At 42.6% G+C, this 18,130-nt stretch overlaps 1 protein-coding gene across 2 annotated transcripts in view; it reads left to right on the forward strand.

Annotated features, from left to right (window-relative positions):
* RASGRF2 (Ras protein specific guanine nucleotide releasing factor 2) overlaps window positions 1-18,130 on the forward strand; it is a 221,713-nt gene that overhangs the window by 168,528 nt on the left and 35,055 nt on the right. The gene's annotated exons all lie outside the window — the stretch shown is intronic.

Genomic DNA, 18,130 nt, shown 5'->3' on the forward strand with positions numbered 1-18,130 from the left:
AGAAATGACAGTTAATGAGTATACAGATTCAACATATAAAAGAAAAATATATTTAATTAACAAAGCACCCCATTAAAGATGATGGGTAAGTACTAGTATTTCCATTGTATGGATGGAGAAAATAAGCCACAAAGGTTAAGTGACTTTCCCAAGGCCATGCATAGAATCAGTGGCAGGGTCATAATTAGAACAAAAAATGGTTCTCAGTCCTTTGCTTATTCCAGTAGAACTTACTGCTTTAAATGCTATTAGGCATTTACCACTACACATAGCACCCCTTGTGATCAGTGCTCTTTATAAATTCTACAAACAGACCCAGAATAACACAAGAGTTGAGACCTTTACTGTAAGGAAACAATGAAGAAAAAAAATCTTCAAAATCTTGCTCTCCTGTTAAATATTTCTGACATCCCAAATTGTGTCTCTGTGATCTTAAAGAAATAGGAATAGAATATAATGAGGCACTTAAACCAACTCTTTCAGATCCCAGACTTGGAGTCATTCAAGAAAATACAAAATAATTTTTTTATAACTATCCCTATTTACAACACATCTGCTTAAACTGATAGCAATCAACATGTAACTTGGAGGATGTAATAATAATCTGCAAACAGATGGCTAGAAGGGACTCGTGTAACTTGATATAGCAATAAATGATGCTGAAATAGGTAAGTTAGTACATTTAAAACTAAAATGGATGTTATGTTTAACGAGGCAGCATCTAGACATGCCAACTAATATCAGAGCACCCTTGTGCTAGGTGCTGTACATACTGTGACAGGGTCGGGCCAACTGGCTACGGGAGAGTAATAGAAGGCAGATATATTAGCCCCAGGTTAAGTAGGCCCCTTTTCCCTGAGTAAGGTAACAGGGAAGGTTCCAGAACAATCAGGAACCTTCTGGAGACAATTAAGTCAGGCTGATTAGAACACCTGCAGCCAATCAAGAAGCTGTTAGACTCAATTAAGGCAGGCTAATCAGGGCATCTAGGTTTAAAAAGGAGCTCACTTCAGTTTGTGGTGCGTATGTAAGGAGCTGGGAGCAAGAGGCGCTAGGAGCTGAGAGTGAGAACGCATACTGTTGGAGGACTGAGGAGTACTAGCATTATCAGACACCAGGAAGAAGGTCCTATGGTGAGGATAAAGAAGGTGTCGGGAGGAGGCCATGCGGAAGTAGCCAAGGGAGTTGTAGCTGTCACACAGCTGTTCCAGGAGGCACTCTAGACAGCTGCATTCCACAGGGCCCTGGGCTGCAACCCGGAGTAGAAGGTGGGCCCGGGTTCCCCCCAAACCTCTCAACTCCTGGTCAGACACAGGAGGAGTTGACCTGGACTGTGGGTTCACGAAAACGGCCAAACTAAGGGCTGCTCTGAAGCTCCAAGGCAAGCAAATCCGCCAATAAGCGCAAGACCCACCAAGGTAGAGGAGGAACTTTGTCACAATACATATAGAAAGAAAGAGTCTCTGTACTGAAGAGCTTACAGGGTAGACAAGTCAGAAAAAGTTGATTGAAAGGAAGTATTAACCTCTCTCCATCTCAATTCCCCATGTGCAAAATGAAGGTTAGTGTCTGCACAGTGTATAGTACAATAGGTTCCTGGTTTGAGTCCTTGAGCTCTATTGCAGTACAAATAAATGTTAATAGACTTGCTCAGGGACTCACAGGTAGTCTGTAACAAAGAAAGGCATTAAATCCAGATCTCCTGACTTCCAGCCCAGTACTTTAACACCAGCATCCTTCTTTTTAAAGCTTTAACAGAGAATAGCAGCTACGCAGATAGGATTTAAAATGTCCACATCAGCTACTTTCCACTGAAATTCTGTCCACAATGTTATCATACATTTCTTTTATACTCCAGCAATCACCAATGAAACTAACTCAAACAGCCCCAACCTCTGGTAGAGAGGATATGGGCAAATGACCACAGAACCAAATGTTTTCATCACGTATACATTTAAATTTAGTGGAAAAAAATCCATATACATTGATAAAAATCTGTTATATCTGCAGAACTGGAATTAGTTTGCAAACTGGACACCATCAGATTAGGCCTAATTTCCCCAATACTAATTTCTCCCTACTGTTACGCATACCTTCTTGTCAACTGCCTGAAATGGGCCACTCTCATGATCACTTCAAAAGTTTTTTCCTCCCTTGGTATCCTGCTGTTACTTGATTTGTCTCATTAGACTGACCTCACACTTGGTAAGGCAGTTCACATCTTTTCATGTATTTATACCTGCTCCTGTATTTTCCACTCCATGCATCTGATGAAGTGGGTTCTAGCCCATGAAAGCTTATGCCCAAATTAATTTGTTAGTCTCTAGGGTGCTACAAGGACTCCTCATTATATTTTGGGTGTTATTCTCTCAAACCTTTGGAACACCAAAGAATTTTTCTTGTTCAGAACATTAACACCAGTCAAAGAAATATAGCACTATATTACGATGCATGAAAGAAATCCCTACACTTGAGATTTAACTGGAAATCGCCCATGATATACATGATATGGAACAAATCACAGCTCTAATCAGACATTCGCAAGATCGGTTCAAAGAGAGCTGTATATTTGCTGATACTATATTTACTTTCCAACATATAAGAAGTAGAGGCAAACAATGAAGAACATATAAGTAGTAGAGGCAAAAAAAATCACAGTGCACTGCACTGAAAATAATATGATCTTTTCATCTATATTGATATCCATACAAAATGACTCTCTCCCAATTGTCCACCTACCTACTTACACCAAGCATAATTTCTGCAACATCTGCTTGCGTGGTTACTCATACATAAAAATGCTGCTACAAACACTTATGGAAATACTGGCATATAAACGTTTAATCAAAAATATACTTTCTTGCATGGATAAAACAATATTGTGCCATAATACACATTTCAAACTATATCAAATCTATGCGAAAATATATTACTCTGAGTACCTATGTATCTCTAAATGCCTTTGAAAACACAAATAAATACTATATTAAAAATAAGAGAGGAAAGTGTAAGAGAGGGAGTCACCAGAGAGAGGAAATTATTTTCAAACTCCGTACAGTGTATTTTCAAAGTGGAAACTATAGCTTGGTGTCCCTGGTCCTTCATTGCCTTTTTTCTCAGGAGTAAAGTTTGATTCGCCAGTATTCCAGTGCAGTAGAGTCTTTAAAGTGTGAGGTCTTTGGCACAGGATGGGTATTGCACACTGCAGCAACTCAGCTTTGTGTGTTGTTTCCTCACATGATTAGGGACAGAGGAAAGATACAGACAAAGCAGAAATGACTGACTGATTTGTGCCAAAAAGCAATATGGGATAAGAACTGCTATGGGAAGGCCGGCAAAGAGTTATTGTCTAGCTAAGGGAGCATTATATGTTGGGAACAATGTTGTGCAGCCCTGAAACAGCCATAGCTCAGAGCCTTAATTTGTAATAACAGCACAGCCCATAAGCCAAAGACTGTTTGGGCACCACTGCTTTAGATAGATTCAGTAAAGGCTTATAAGATTGCCAAAGTGACAAAACCATTTAAGCATTAAGACACTGTCAAATCTACAGCTCCTCCAAGAACAACTAAATCAAATGTTAAAGGTGCTTACCTCAGATGCTATGATCACACAGTACACTTGAAACATTATTTTCATTGGTAGTAAAGGATGGATTTTATTCTCTTAAAGGAGGACCATAAACAAAATGTTCTGACGTTTACCAGTATAAAGACTCTGCTTTAGTGTGTTTTGGTGACTAACTGTAGATTGGACTTTGTCTTACTACTGCCATGTGCACTCCTCACAGAATACATAACTGCTCCCCTGACAGAGGCTCTGCTCTGAGCATGCTCCTCCCATTGTTGCCCCTTTGAAACACCCATTGCCATATATACTGCCCTCATGAGTCACCCTCAACACTCCAATAGGTGCTGCTCTCCTGTGAGACACTAAGGGGGGGCCTCTTTGCCCAATTTTTCTATCACATTGTTCTCCTCTACTAAAGGAAACAAAAACAGAGAAAAAAGGGCTCAGGTGGTTCATCTAATCAATTAATGTACTTATGCAGCCCCCGTCAGGATAAAATGAGAGAGCCTCCCATGTATTGATCTGGACACTGTGGCAAATGAGGACAAACACAGCAATGCTTAAGCAGCAGGCTGCAACTTAATAAATTTAACACAGTGGAGGTGCTACCCACGCTGTCATCCAAACTCTCACATACCAGGCATTATAAATGGTTCCAATGCAGAGGTTACAGGGCTCCTACCATATAACCGATAACTCAGGGTAGACTGTCTAAGCCTTAGCTCACTGATCTGAGTCCTGTTTCTCCCCCTCCCCAATGAGGGGGTCTCATATCTCTCATCCTTTTAACTGCACTGAAAACCAGCTACATGTTGTGATGAACTATCCTCCTTATCAAGTACTACCACTAATTACTAAATTGATTCCTATTTAACTTAACTATGCATCTAGGATGCCATGAGAGAGGCAAATAACTCCAAAGGCTTATGCCAACTTGGCCCCTGAGAAGAAAAAAGTCCTTCCTGGCCTCAAAACAGCTCTGAAGCTACCAATACAGGGTAGGGGGTGGCACTGCTGAACAGAATGAGAGGAGTCTTCACAACCCAGACTAGGGTTTAATTTAATACAAGAGGAGGGCAAAGGACCAATCAGTTTCTTCCCCACCAATGAGAGACTCTGGAAGGGAAGTGGCTACTCCTGTATCCCTGCAGCATATGCTTTCCTCCCCTGTTCAACGGGGGTTGTCCCAGTCACCACCGGCCCCATCAAGTGCCCCATCCGTTGAGATGGGTGGTATCACTTGAAGGTAGAAATAACAATAACAAGTTCTCTGTTTCTCTCCCCCTCTTGCCTCCTTCCCATTCTGTAGGAGAACTAGCTTGTTTAGGTTATGGATATGTGCATTTATGTGCACATGTATGAACTTTTCTCCCTACACGCACGCGTGCACGGAGAAAGGAAAGGAATTAGGGTGAGTCTTCACTAACCTAATCCTACCCTCTTCCCTCTGATAAAGACAAGCAGCAAAAGGGTGGCCTTTCACAGCTGATTTTCACTGTCATCAGAGCAGCTGGGTGGGAACCACCCCATATAGCCTGATCATTCTCCCTAGAAAGATATATTAAAGGCCTCTGTGTTTCAGCCATTGCAGGGGAGACACTTCCCCCTGCATAACATGAACCTCTTTTGCTAGAAGTCTGCGAGCCCCATTTTGAATTAAACCTAAGTAACCTGAAAAATATATTATTTCATGTGAATAGGAACAGACAAGAAAATACTTGTATTACACGTTTTCTTTTTTTGAGTAGATGGAAGAACACTACTCTAGAAGGAGTGCTCAGTGTTGCAATGTATAAATAGCTCAACTGAGTGCATAACTATAGCTCTGTCTTTGTGCTGTGAGTGAGGTGCCAGTTAGGTGCTTACTTCTTTATGCATGATCGGCTCCCTAAAATTATAATAATTATAATAATTTCTATTGCTGTAATGCCCAAAATATGTTAGGGGCTGTACAAACCAAAAAGTATGCAGTTCCTTCCCAGAAGCGTTTATAATTTAAATAAACCGTACAGACAGACAAATGTACATGTAAAATGTCTGAGGTGATGTTAGATACACATCTGAGTCATTAACTTTTTTCTCCCTAGCCTTGACCATCCCATCCCTCTTCTCCTTTGCCCAAGTCCTCCTCTGTCCAAGAGCTTGTTCCCATTGTGGCCACCTTCCACCGCATGGTATAGATTCAGTGTTAGCATAGGAGCCTGGGAAGGAAAAAGGCGGCCATGTTAATGAGGGTGTCAGCAGCTGGGGGACCCTCTCATGGCCTCCCCTGCCATCGCTTGCAGCTCCTGGATGGGGATTAATGGTCTTTCCTCTACTGGGTTCTGATATGAGTTAGCTTTATAAAGTATCTTGTAAACCACTAAACTGTATCAAAACTAATGTCATGGGTGTTTTTAAAAAAGCTTTTTTAAAACTCTGTTATCTAAACACAGACAATATCATTAAATCTAAAATGTGATCTTGTGTGCAGAATTCCTGAAAGCAGAGTCATTGTCAAATAAGCAATTATGGTTGTTCAGTGACAATGTGAATTAAAAAAGCAGTTTTGTTATTTTGAAACTGAAGGATTAAATAATGACTAGGAAAGTATTCTTCATTATTTTTAAAAACTTCAGTGATACATCGTCAGAACTGCACATTAATTCTCAGTGAAAGTATATTGGATTGGTAAAACTATAACTGCTGCCCTTTTTAGAAGGGGGGGAAGCTAACTACTGTCTCCTGCTGATCACAAGACATAAACACAAGTTTGGCAAAAACATCCAGACAAATAATGTGACATCTTATTTTTGACAAACTGAGCAAGAGAATCAAATCTATGTTGGCATTAATTTTGGGGTGAAAGGTAAATTATTTAGGTTTTTAGCTCGTTTAAAAAAAAGCATTGTATCCTTCTTTTCATTCTCTCTCCCCCACTTCCTCCTCATTTTCCTTGTTTTTGTGGGGAGAGGGATAGCTCAGTGGTTTGAGCATTAGCCCAGGGTTGTGAGTTCAATCCTTGAGGGGGCCATTTAGGGATCTAGGGCAAAAATTGGGGATTGGTCCTGCTTTGAGCAGGGGGTTGGACTAGATGCCCTTGTGAGGTCCCTTCCAACCCTGATAGTCTATGATTCCCTTCTGTCTGTTCTGAAGCACCTCCTGTAAGTGAACAAAGCTCTTCTGCTAGAATAACTGCAGAATGTTTGTGTCTACACTTTGCTTCCAAACTGAACTGAGAGAAACAGTGTAGGAGTCTACCATTGTAAACAAGTAAAACACAAATACTGTGACAGTTACTTTGGGGTCAAGACTCAAGAACCTTGCTGGCTTGCGGGGAAAGGAGAGGGCTTGTGAAAATAAAACTCCCACTGAGTTAGGGAAAATGAAGCAAAGCAAATGAAGTCTATAGATGCTTTTAATATGCTAATAAACAGTTCCACCGGCTCATTTTCTTTGCTTTATGGTCCTATTTTCTTCTTTCATCTAAACATTATAAGCTATAAATTGGAGTTTTATCTGCCTCTGCTGAAGGGAGTAAGAAGCTGAAACAGTGTCCTTGTTGCTGGCAATGTTTGAAAAACTCCCAGCCAGTCAGAAGTGATGTATTGTATTTGCCTATCAGAGCAAGATTTGCCTATATTGAGAAATAGTCACAGAGGCTGAGCTTCCCAAAGGAGCCAAATACAGTTATATTCTCTACTTATGTTAAATTCCATTAGGAATTGTGTGCCTATACCCTTAACCTCCTTTGAGGATCGCAACTAGAATGATTTTGCAAATCCCTGCCCTCTGATTAGCTGAAGATGGGTGTCTGCTAATCACATTCAGTTGTGGAATTGCCACAAGCCGTGGGCAGCTGCGCAGGGATTGAATTGGTCTCTGGTTCCTCTCTTGTTCCAGACCTTTACCTGGTGCAAGTTGCTTCCCCCTTTGTAGCTCAGTTCAAGTGAATATTCAGTATAGGGATTTGTATACTATAGTCTTGATGATTATGAAAATCTGACACTTGTGACCAAAGTACAAGGAATTGAATAATTGAGGAAATGGTCACAGTTATGTATCAATAATTATAGTGCATACCTACACTTTGATTTTCTGAGACAATTCTATTTCAGTACAATACATAATAATATTAATATGTATCTTCAACCTGCTGTTAATGTTTAAAGGCATAATGTATACTATGCCTGACAGAATCTTAGAGACACAAGGTGGTTGAGGTAATATCTTGTATTGGACCAGCTTCTGTTGGTGAGAGAGACAAGCATTCGAGCTACATGGAGCTCTTCCTCAGGATCTTTTGCCAACAACAATGTGAAACTTTGTAGGGTTGACTGGTTCTCGCCCTCTCTTATAAATAAACATTCCAATGAATTATTGGTCATGTAGTGGGAGAATTCTAAGTATTTGCATAATTACATACTGCATACAGCATATGTATTTGTATAAAATATTAATGTACTTGATTGAAGCAAAAGGTTGCAGAAGTGTAAGGGTTTGATCTCCCATGACCCTTCAGGAAATGTGAGTTACCCTCAGAATGCTAGCCAAGCATACAGTCAGTCAAATTAATTAGAGGTATACTTCACACACTTCTGCTGGAGTCTGACAGGTCCCACTTCAGTGAGTTCTTTTTGTATTTCAGTTAAACATTCTAACCCACAGAATTTAGAGGCAGAAATGTCACATTTCTTATCAATTCTGAAAACTTTAATCTGACAATACCTAGTGGCTAGATTCTTCTTTCAAGGTTTCAGAGTACTATAGAATGCCTAGAAATTAAAAAAATTTGTATGATGCGCCATGGGAATTATTTAGTCATTTTATTTACATAGCTTGTACTTTTAAATTAATTATAGTCAATTAGGGAGACAGACTAAAACTAATGTTATAAAAGCAGGACTGGCATTCTCCCCAAAAGATGGTACCTGCTTTGCGCTTGAAACGAGAGGAAAAGCAAAGTGATTCTTTGTTTGTTTGTTTAAGTAAGCCTAGGAGAGCTCACAGCTACATTTCCCTCTATAGCTAATTATTGTTTCTGTTACCTCTCCCTTCTCCATCCATAATTGTTTCAGTTTAAGTTAACTTATCAGGATTTGCCCCATCACAGGAATTATGATCAAAATATGCTTTTTAAAATTTTCTTTTACATTGGAAAATTAAATTTTCTTTTAGTATACCACATCACAAGTGCACCTCCACTCAGTTCTGTTCCATCAGTTAATTGGGCCAAATTCTGCTTTAAGACACCGGTGTAAATTAAGAGTAACTCTATTGATTTCATATAAATTACTTTGGATTTATATTGGTGTTAATGAGAGCAGAATTTGGCCCAACTATATTCATAAATCACATGGCGAAATCTGTCCATTTGAAATTTGCCTCCTTCACTTGAAAATATGTGTGGATCTCTGCAGACTGCATGATTCTGCTCTTTGATATTTCATGCAACTAACTGACTGTGACAGGGATTTTCTGATTTGTACTTCTCTGAAGCATGACCAGCCATGGTCTCAGCCTCACCCTGGTAGCACTAGCTTTTCTAGTGCCTGTGCTATTCTGCTGTTTTGAGCTGGCTCCTGCACAGGAGCCCGAGGGAGGGAAGTCTTCATGTGCTCTCTCCACTCCTCTGTGTGCACCCACACAGAGCCAGCCACAGACGGACTGTAGTTTTACCTGCAAATGCTTCTCACTCTGTTCTAATCTGGTATTTTTAATCCTCCACTTTGCTTTCCTTCTCCCTACTCTGTTAAAACTCTTTCTCTATCTCCCTCCCAAATGCTCTCCCCGTTTCTCTGAAATTATGTCTTTCCTTTTACCTTCCTGTGTATCAATCCCTAGCCATCCCCTCTCTCCACTATTTCCACCACGGTATCGATCTTTCCCTCGCCGCCAGGGGAGGATTTACCATGAAACACACAGTGACCTGGCATGGGGCCCCCCAACCACAGGGGAGCCTAGGGCTGGGCGCTCGGGCAGCTCAACACCGTCGCACCCCCTGCGGGGGGGCTGCTCCACGGGAGGGGAGCTACGGGGGTCGAAGCTGTGGGGAGCAGGGAGGGAGGCTCACCCACAGTCTCAGGGGAGTAGGCGGGAGGTGCGGGCGGCGGGAGCACTGCGAACATGGGCCGGAGGACTCAGGAGTAGCACAGGGCAGCCGCTTCTCTCCAGCTTCATGGCTGCTCCTGAGTCCTCCAGCCCGTGCTCGCAGGGCCGGATGCAGAAAGGTGGCGGGGCTTTAGGGGCTGCAGCCCAGTGCTCCGGGGCCCACTTAGCCCTGGGCCCTGAGCTGCAGCCTCTAAAGCCCTTGCGTCCTGGCCCTGCCTGGTCGCGGGGAAAGAGACAGTTCCGAGAATCGCAGCCAAGGGGAGCTGTGGGGGGCGGTGCCTGCAGGGCAAGCACAGGGCTGCATGGAGCCACCTGAACTTCCCGCACCTGCACCCCACCCGCCAAACGGGAGCTGCCCCAGGTAAATGCTTTGCACCCCAGCCCTGAGTCCCCTCCTGCACCCTAACTCTTGGCCAGACCCCCATCCCCAGCCTGTTCCAGCACCCTAACTCCCTCCCAGACCTTGTACCCCAACCCTGAACGCCCTCCCACACCCTGCACCCCCAGGCCCAGGAGGAGAATGGAAGGGGAAAAAAGGGGGGGGCAGGAGATAAGAGAGAATGCCCCCCCGTGGGGGGGGGGAAATGAAGCTGAGCACAGGGCCCCACTAACTCTAAATCCGCCACTGCTCACCTTTATTCCCACCCAACCAGGGCCGTCCTTAGGATTTATGGTGCCCTAGGTGGGATTATTAAACTCGTGCCCCTATGCCTGACTTGCTCTTAGCAACACAAACATAAGCTTACAGTATTGGAAAACTTTCCACATGCACTTTGTTAAAAACAGTTAATTAAGCACACTGTAATGCTGGTGGACTAGCACCAAAGAAATAGCACTATAGAAAAAATTCTGATTTATTGACAGAATGATGCAGATAATATAATTTTTTTAATTTGTCAACGTTTTATTGGAAATTTCTATGAAGAGGTATTGAAACAAGGATTTGTTTTTAATTAAAAGCGATCTTTCTGGCTTTTTTGGCTGCAAAATCAGTAATAATGTCATCGTATGACAAAGACAAAGTGATGTCTTGTTCTATTGCAGGAATAGCAAGACCGGTCAATCGTTCCTGACTCATTGTAGAACAGAGATAGTTTTTACTGAGCTTTAGTTTTGAGAAACTCCGTTCTCCTGATGCTACTGTTACAGGAATTGTCAGTAGAATACGAGTGGCAATGTACACATTAGGATATATGTCAACAAGTTTGCTGATATGAACAAACTGTACAATGTCCTTCAACGATTTTGCATGTGGCAACATTGATGACAATGTACTCAATTCTTTGTACAGTTCAAGTCCATTTAAATCAAAACTATCACCGTGCTTCAGGAAGCTCTCTAGGTTCTTGCACTTTGTCATTTGCTGCTTTTGTTTTCCTAGTTCGTTGAATTTAGTTATGTCATACAAAAATCCAAACTGTTCATGGTGTGCTCGTAAGGTATTAAACCTTTCATCAACGGCAGATATTGCTTTATCCATCACAACATTAAAAAACTCAACCTCAAATTTCTTTTCTGGATTGTCTATGGGCTCATCTGCGCCTTCATAGTCCGCTTGCCGTTTTTTCCTTGAAACTCGTGTCACGTTTGGACATGGAAATTTTGGTTCTACACCGAGTGCCTGTGCAAGCTCTCTTGCTGTAACCTGTGCTTCTTTGAATCCATTTTCTCTGTATTTCACTAAAAAGTCTTGTGTGTTGTTTAGTAAGATAAGTGTTGAATCAAGCTGCATCATTGGACTCTGCATTTTGCTTACACTTGAGATTTTAACAAGAATGTCATACCAGATTATGACAGATGGTAGAAACTTGAAGGTGGATATTTCAGAGGCCAATGACTGTGCTTCACTTTCAGCTTTTGGATCTCTGGCTTCTTCTGAAATAGCAACCAGTGCTTCGTAAACTTCCTCAAATTGATATCTCAACATTTTTGCACTTTCTACTCTGCTTTCCCAGCGTGTCTCAGATAGAGGCTTAACGGTAATACCATTGAGATGTGCTTTGAATATTTGCCATCGTTGAGTGGAAGCTGAAAAGAGCACGTAAATGCATTGCAGAAAACCAAAAAAAGAAATAGCTTCTACAGAAGACTTGGCCATATCACACAAAATCAAATTAAGGCTGTGGCATGCACACAGAACAAAAAAGGCTCGTGGATTTTCTTCCAGCAATCTAGCTTGCACGCCAGAAATGCATCCTCTCATATTGGCACCATTATCATAGCCTTGTCCTCTAATGTTCATTACGGACCATCCCATTCATTTTAGTTCATCAAGGAGAGCTTGAAGAAGTCCAAAACCTGTAGTGTCTTCTACGTCTAAAAATGTGATAAATGATTCCTTAACTGTAATCTGTGCTGAATCGCTAATGTCGACAAATCTCACTACTAACGACATCTGTTCTTGATGACTTATGTCCGGAGTGCAATCTAGAATTACGGCAAAATATTTTGCCAAAGTAACCAATGAAACAATTTTGTCTCTCACTTTATCATTCATTAGCATGATCAGTTCATTTTGAATTCTTGGTCCCAAATAGTGGTCATGTATTTCATTTTCCGTTACTCTTCGGAGATGTTCACTCATCACTGTGTCAAATTTTCCCAGCCATTGTACAAGGCCCAAAAAATTGCCATTTTTGGGCTGGAATAATTTCTCAACACTTTCTCTAAAAGCAAGATTGTTTGTTGATAGATATTCAACAAAAGATAATAGACGTTCAAGAACACGACACCAATGCTGCTTCTCTGACTCCAGCAATCTTTGATTTTGGGCATCAGGAGTTGTCTGATTTTTTAACCTTACACTCAGCTCACACCATTTGTGCATACTTTCAATTCGGTGTTGTGCCTTTTCATGTTGCAGTAATATGTGACTAAGATTTTTCCAATCATTAATACCCACGGTTGCTATCTTAAAAATGCAACTATTGAAAAGCTTGCATGGGAAACAAAATACAGCATCCTTGCATTTAGAGTATGCAAACCACCATCTGTTGACAATTTCACCATTAGAAAGTCTTTTGTAGTAATTGTTTTCTGTGAATTTCCTACCTCTAATGTCTTTAGGATATTCAAGACCTTTTATTCTTCCAGGGCCTTTCTCAAGTATAATGGCACGGAATTCGTTGTTTAAAGATTGCGGCCATGTGCCAATGTCATCTATATCCCAAGCTAGTACAGTTTCAACTGTTGTAATTTCTTGTTTTGTGTCTGCATCTGTTTCAAATGATTGTTCTGTGTGTTGTTGTATTTCTTGAGCTTCGTCTGCATAAATATTTTCTTCGGCAGTTACTTGATGATCTTGATCAACATCGTTGTTTTCATGACATACAAACTTAAGTATAGAACCCTTCTGTGCTTGTACAGCTAATCCTATTTCATCTATCCATTTTCTTTATTGTGACCCGGAAAGTTGTTTTCGATATGACATAACTTGTAAGGGTGTTTTTTAAAGAAATAACTGTTTAAATTATCAGATTATCAGAAATATTATTTAAAATAACTAATATAGGATAGCTGTGAGCCTGTGACCTTGAGCTAGTGTGAAGGCACCTCACAAGGCACTCCACCCTGACTGAGACACAGTAGGGTTGGAAACCCATGTCATTTTTACAAAGCCACATTTTAGTTTTAAATGTGTAGTGGGTATCAGTCTTAATGTTAGTTACAACTCTATATCAACCTTATACTGTAAATAGATCAATGGCATTATCCAGTTTAATAAGCTGGGTTTCCAAACAGTGGCAAAATATAACCCTAGTTTTACTCCTAGGTAAAGCACAAAGTGACCAAAATGAAGTCAGCACAGAATCATCTCATCTAGATCAAGGCAGCACAGAAATGTTACAGAAGTCCTGTTGTGCCTTATTTTTGTTTGGAAAGACGTTAGCAATAGCAGCACGTTTTGGGCACTGCCAGAAATACACGATAAATCACTGCCTCTAAAGTTCCATCAAAAACTGACATTTTCACAACTCTAGCATGATCTGCTGCACAGATTCTTCACAAGGAAGTGTCCCTGGCCTTTTTAACTCATATTAACCATGTATTTACTTTATGAAAGTTGGACAAAACATTGTGAAAACTTAAGACATTGGCTGCCCAACCTCTGGGCTGGCAAAAGCTATACTGACTCACTGGGGAAAAAAGCAAGAGAATCTTAGTACAACATATGGTCACTCTGTACACTAGTAAGGAGATGAGCATATTACAGTTGTTGGAGGGCTCTATTCAGCAGTAACAGGGCCATAGGAAAGCCAGTCAACATTTTTTGTTTCTCTGATGAAAACTGGCCCACTCCCTGCCCCAAACCAAACTTGTCACAAATAATTGTCAACAACTTAATTTTCTGGTTTTGGCTAGGATATTGATTTTTTTTTAAAAAAATATTGAAATTGGATTCAGGATTGTTAGCAAGCATTTTTGGTAAACAAAATTGTTAAATGACAATCTAAATGGCAACACAGTACTGCTTTCATGCTTGGCTCACTCACGCCCCAGCCTGCTGGTCCAACAGCTGCAGTAGAGGAGGAGATAGGCGGAAAACTGCAGTACCCCAAAATCCACCTCTTGGGGGGCAGAGTGACCCAACATCTCTCTCCTTGTTTCTCCCCTCCCCTTTCAGATCTCTCTCCACTTTTTCTTTCCATACTCTCTCTCCTCCTCCTCCTTCACCCCCTCACAGATTTCTGTCCTGTTGCCCTCTCCTGTGGTTTCTGTACATAGGATTCTCACTGTAAAGCCTCTTACCTGCCCACAAGGTGAGGTGAAATGAAAGATTTAATACAGTGTATCTTCATACTTATAGCCAGTGTTGGTATTGGCTGAATCAGGAAACATCTGTGGGACCAGTGCAGGGGTGTTATGTGGCAACACTGCTTTGGAGACAGCTGAATGCGGGATCAATTGGCCTCCTTTCTTCCCTCACTCAAAAATGGGATCCTAACTGCAGGGCTCTTCAGGGCTGTTGACTAGAATTGCCCCTAGGTGTGAACTGAAAACAGATCCCCAAAAATACTGGCCCTATCTCCAATGTGTAGCACATCTTTAGGGGCCAGCCTTGCTTGCCAAAACCTTCTGGAGATACTTTCCATTCCTCTGCCTCTTCAAAGCATAATATTATGTAACAAAAAATTAGAATAAAATAAGAGTCTAATTAAATGATTTCAAATGTATTCAGTAAGGGCTGTCCTGGAGGAGTTGTTACATTTATCCTGACAACCCATACCACTCCTCCTCCTTTTCACATGGCAATCACAGGCCCCTGATGCCAACCTACCAACTGGCTTCTTTGCAGTTGCCTGAGAATTATTTAGAAAGCTGTCTGGCTCCATTTATGAGCGCTAAAGTGATGTGAGAGTTATTTGTATATAAAGCATTTAGGGTTATGCTGAAGTCAGATAATCTGACTCTGCAAATGGATTCCCTGTAAAGAGTCTTCAAGAGTTCTCCATGTCTGGTATCTACGTACTTATCTCCTGTCCACCCTCCTCATCACTGTAGTATCCAAATATGTCCCAGGTCAATTAGATTTCCATACTGATGTCACTAGAGGATTTTGTGGAGTCTTTTGCTCTTCTCAGTCCCCTGTTTATAGGATGCTCTCCTTGGGGTATTTAAAAGAAGACTATTTCTACATGTGTGTGTGGAGGTTACACAAAAGAGAAATTATTCTAAAGGCCCTCCTACATTCTTGCATCCTTGTCAGAACTGTGTAGATCATTTTCTTTATCTTTGCTATATGATCAGATCTATGTATTTCTAATGCACACATCACCATAGTATCTAAGCAGTATTTTCCTTGCTTCACACCTTCTACTCATTCAGTCTCCATCCTCCTAGCCAATGGTTATAAACCCATCAACTACTCTGCTCCTTAATCACATATGGATTACTTGAGTGACATGAGACATTTCCTCTCCTATTGAGACTAAGGCCTGGTCTACAGTATGCGGTTATTTCGGAATTAGCCGAGTTACTTCGAAATAAAACTGATTCCGTCCGCACGACCAAACCAGTTTTTTTTATTTAAAGGGCTCTTTAATCCGATTTCTGTACTGCACGTCAGCAAGTGGAGTAGCTCTAAAATCGAGATTGCAGTTCCGGGTTACAGGTACTGTGGATGCAATTGGATGTTATTGGCCTCCGGGAGCTATCCTAGAATGCTCCCTTGTGACCGCTCTGGACAACACTCTCCACTCTGATGCACTAGCCATGTAGGCAGTAAAAGCCCCGGGAACTTTTGAATTTCCTCTTTGGTCACCATCAGCACAGGTGACCATCAGCACAGTCCACCATCACAGGCGACCATGCAGAGTCCACCATCACAAGAGACCATGCAGTCCCGGATTCGTAGACGAGCTCCAGCCTGGTCCGAACGGGAGGTATTGGATCTCATCGCATGTTGGGGAGACGAATATGTTATGGCAGAACTACGTTCCAAAAAAAGAAACACAAATACATAGGCTGAAGTCTCCAGGGCCATGACGGAAAGAGGCTACTCCAGGGACGCAGAGCAGTGTCGTACAAAAATCAAGGAGCTCAGGCAAGCATACCAAAAAGTCAGGGAGGCGAACGGGTGCTCTGGGTCACAGCCCCATACATGCCGCTTCTACCGTGAGCTGCATGCAGTTATGGGGGGTGACGACACCACTACCCCACCACTATCCGTGGACACCTGCAGGGGGGGAGTAGCACAGAGCGAGGAGGATGAGTTTTTGGAGGATGAAGAGGAGGAGGCGGAGGACAGTGCACAGGCGGCAAGTGGGAAATCCGTTTCCCTCCCTAGCCAGGAACTATTCTTAACACTGGAACCAATAGCCTCCCCCCACTCCCAAGGCATGCTCCCAGACCATGACCCTGGAGAAGGCACTTCTGGTGAGTGAGAGTTTGATCGGAGCCACGCAGTGGCGGGTGGAGGGAAACCCAGCTGCGCTGAGCTGTTCGCGTTTAGTTTAATGGCTCATCCCTGCTCAGAGCCTCATTGGAGCCACGCGGTGGGTGGGGGGGACGGAGATGTGTGAAGCGATCATCCCAGAGAGCCTGCAGGCCCTCCTTTTATATGGCAAACCCACCAGGCATTGCTTGCTATGGGAAAGGGGGTCCGGCAGTTTGAAAGCATTGAAATGAATGCAGAAGAACCAGAACCCCGCGTGCCCCTAGGGCTTACCATGGCTGCCTGCAAGCTGAATTCTGTTGCCCAGCCTCATGTGATGGCTTACTCACACCAAAGTGGCAGGCACTTCAGTATAAGAGGCAAAATGCAACCTTGTACAGAAAGAGCATGTGCTGTGTACTATGAATTGCCTGTTTCACTGAGAAAGAGTGTCCCCTTTGTTCTCTAAAATGTATGTTTTAAAATACTATCCTCCCTTTTTCTTCTTCCGCAGCAAGTGCAAATGTTTCAATGTGGCCGCTAGCTACTCCATCCCAGAGGCTGGTCCAGATTAGAAGGTGGAAAAAACAAACTCGGGATGACATGTTTGCTGAGCTCATGCAGCCCTCTCGCACTGACAGGGCCCAGCTGAATGCATGGAGGCAAACAATTGCGGAGTCGCGTAAAGCGTTACATGAATACGAAGAGAGGAGGAACGCGTGCGATGAGAGCAGGGAGGATGCTATGGTCAAGCTCATGGGGGAGCAAACTGACATGCTCTGCTGTATGGTGGATCTAATGCGGGAAAGGCAGCAAGACCACAGACTGCCGGTGCAGCCCCTATATAACCGCCCTCCCTCCTCCCCAAGTTCCATAGCCTCCTCACCCAGACACCCAAGAACAAAGGGTGGGGGGAGGCTACAGGGACCTACACAGTCAACCCCAGAGGATTGCACAAGCAGCAGAAAGCTGGCATATCCTAAATTTTGATTTGGTTTCTGGACTTTTCCTTCCCTCCTCCTCCACCCCCCTAACCCAATACCCCCCCCCTCCATCCCCCATCTAGCTTCTGATTTCTCTCAATGTTTTGTGCAACAAATAATAATGAACGATTTTTAAACAATTGTGACTTTATTTCCTTTCATATATATAGGGGGCGGATAACTTTAAGAGAAACAAACACAACTGTCACACCATACCCTGGCCAGTCATGAAACTGGCTTTCAAAGCTTCTCTGATGTGCAGCGCGCCCTGCTGCGCTCTTCTAATCGCCCTGTTGTCTGGCTGTGCGAAACTGGCCGCCAGGCGAGTTGCCTCAACCTCCCATCCTGCCATAAATGTCTCCCCCTTACTCTCACAAATATTGTGGAGCACACAACAAGCAGCAATTACAGTTGGAATATTGGTTGTGCTGAGATCTAACTGAGACAGTAAACTGCGCCAGCTCGCTTTCAAATGTCCAAAAGCACGTTCTACCACCATTCTGCACTTGCTTAGCTTATAGTTGAACTGCTCCTTACTACTGTCCTGGGTGCCTGTGTACGGCTTCATGAGCCAGGGCGTTAAGGGGTAGGCTGGGTCCCCAACCAAGGATAA

The sequence above is a fragment of the Natator depressus genome, chromosome 5, assembly GCF_965152275.1.
Source record: "Natator depressus isolate rNatDep1 chromosome 5, rNatDep2.hap1, whole genome shotgun sequence".
NCBI classification, from domain to species: Eukaryota; Metazoa; Chordata; order Testudines; family Cheloniidae; genus Natator; species Natator depressus.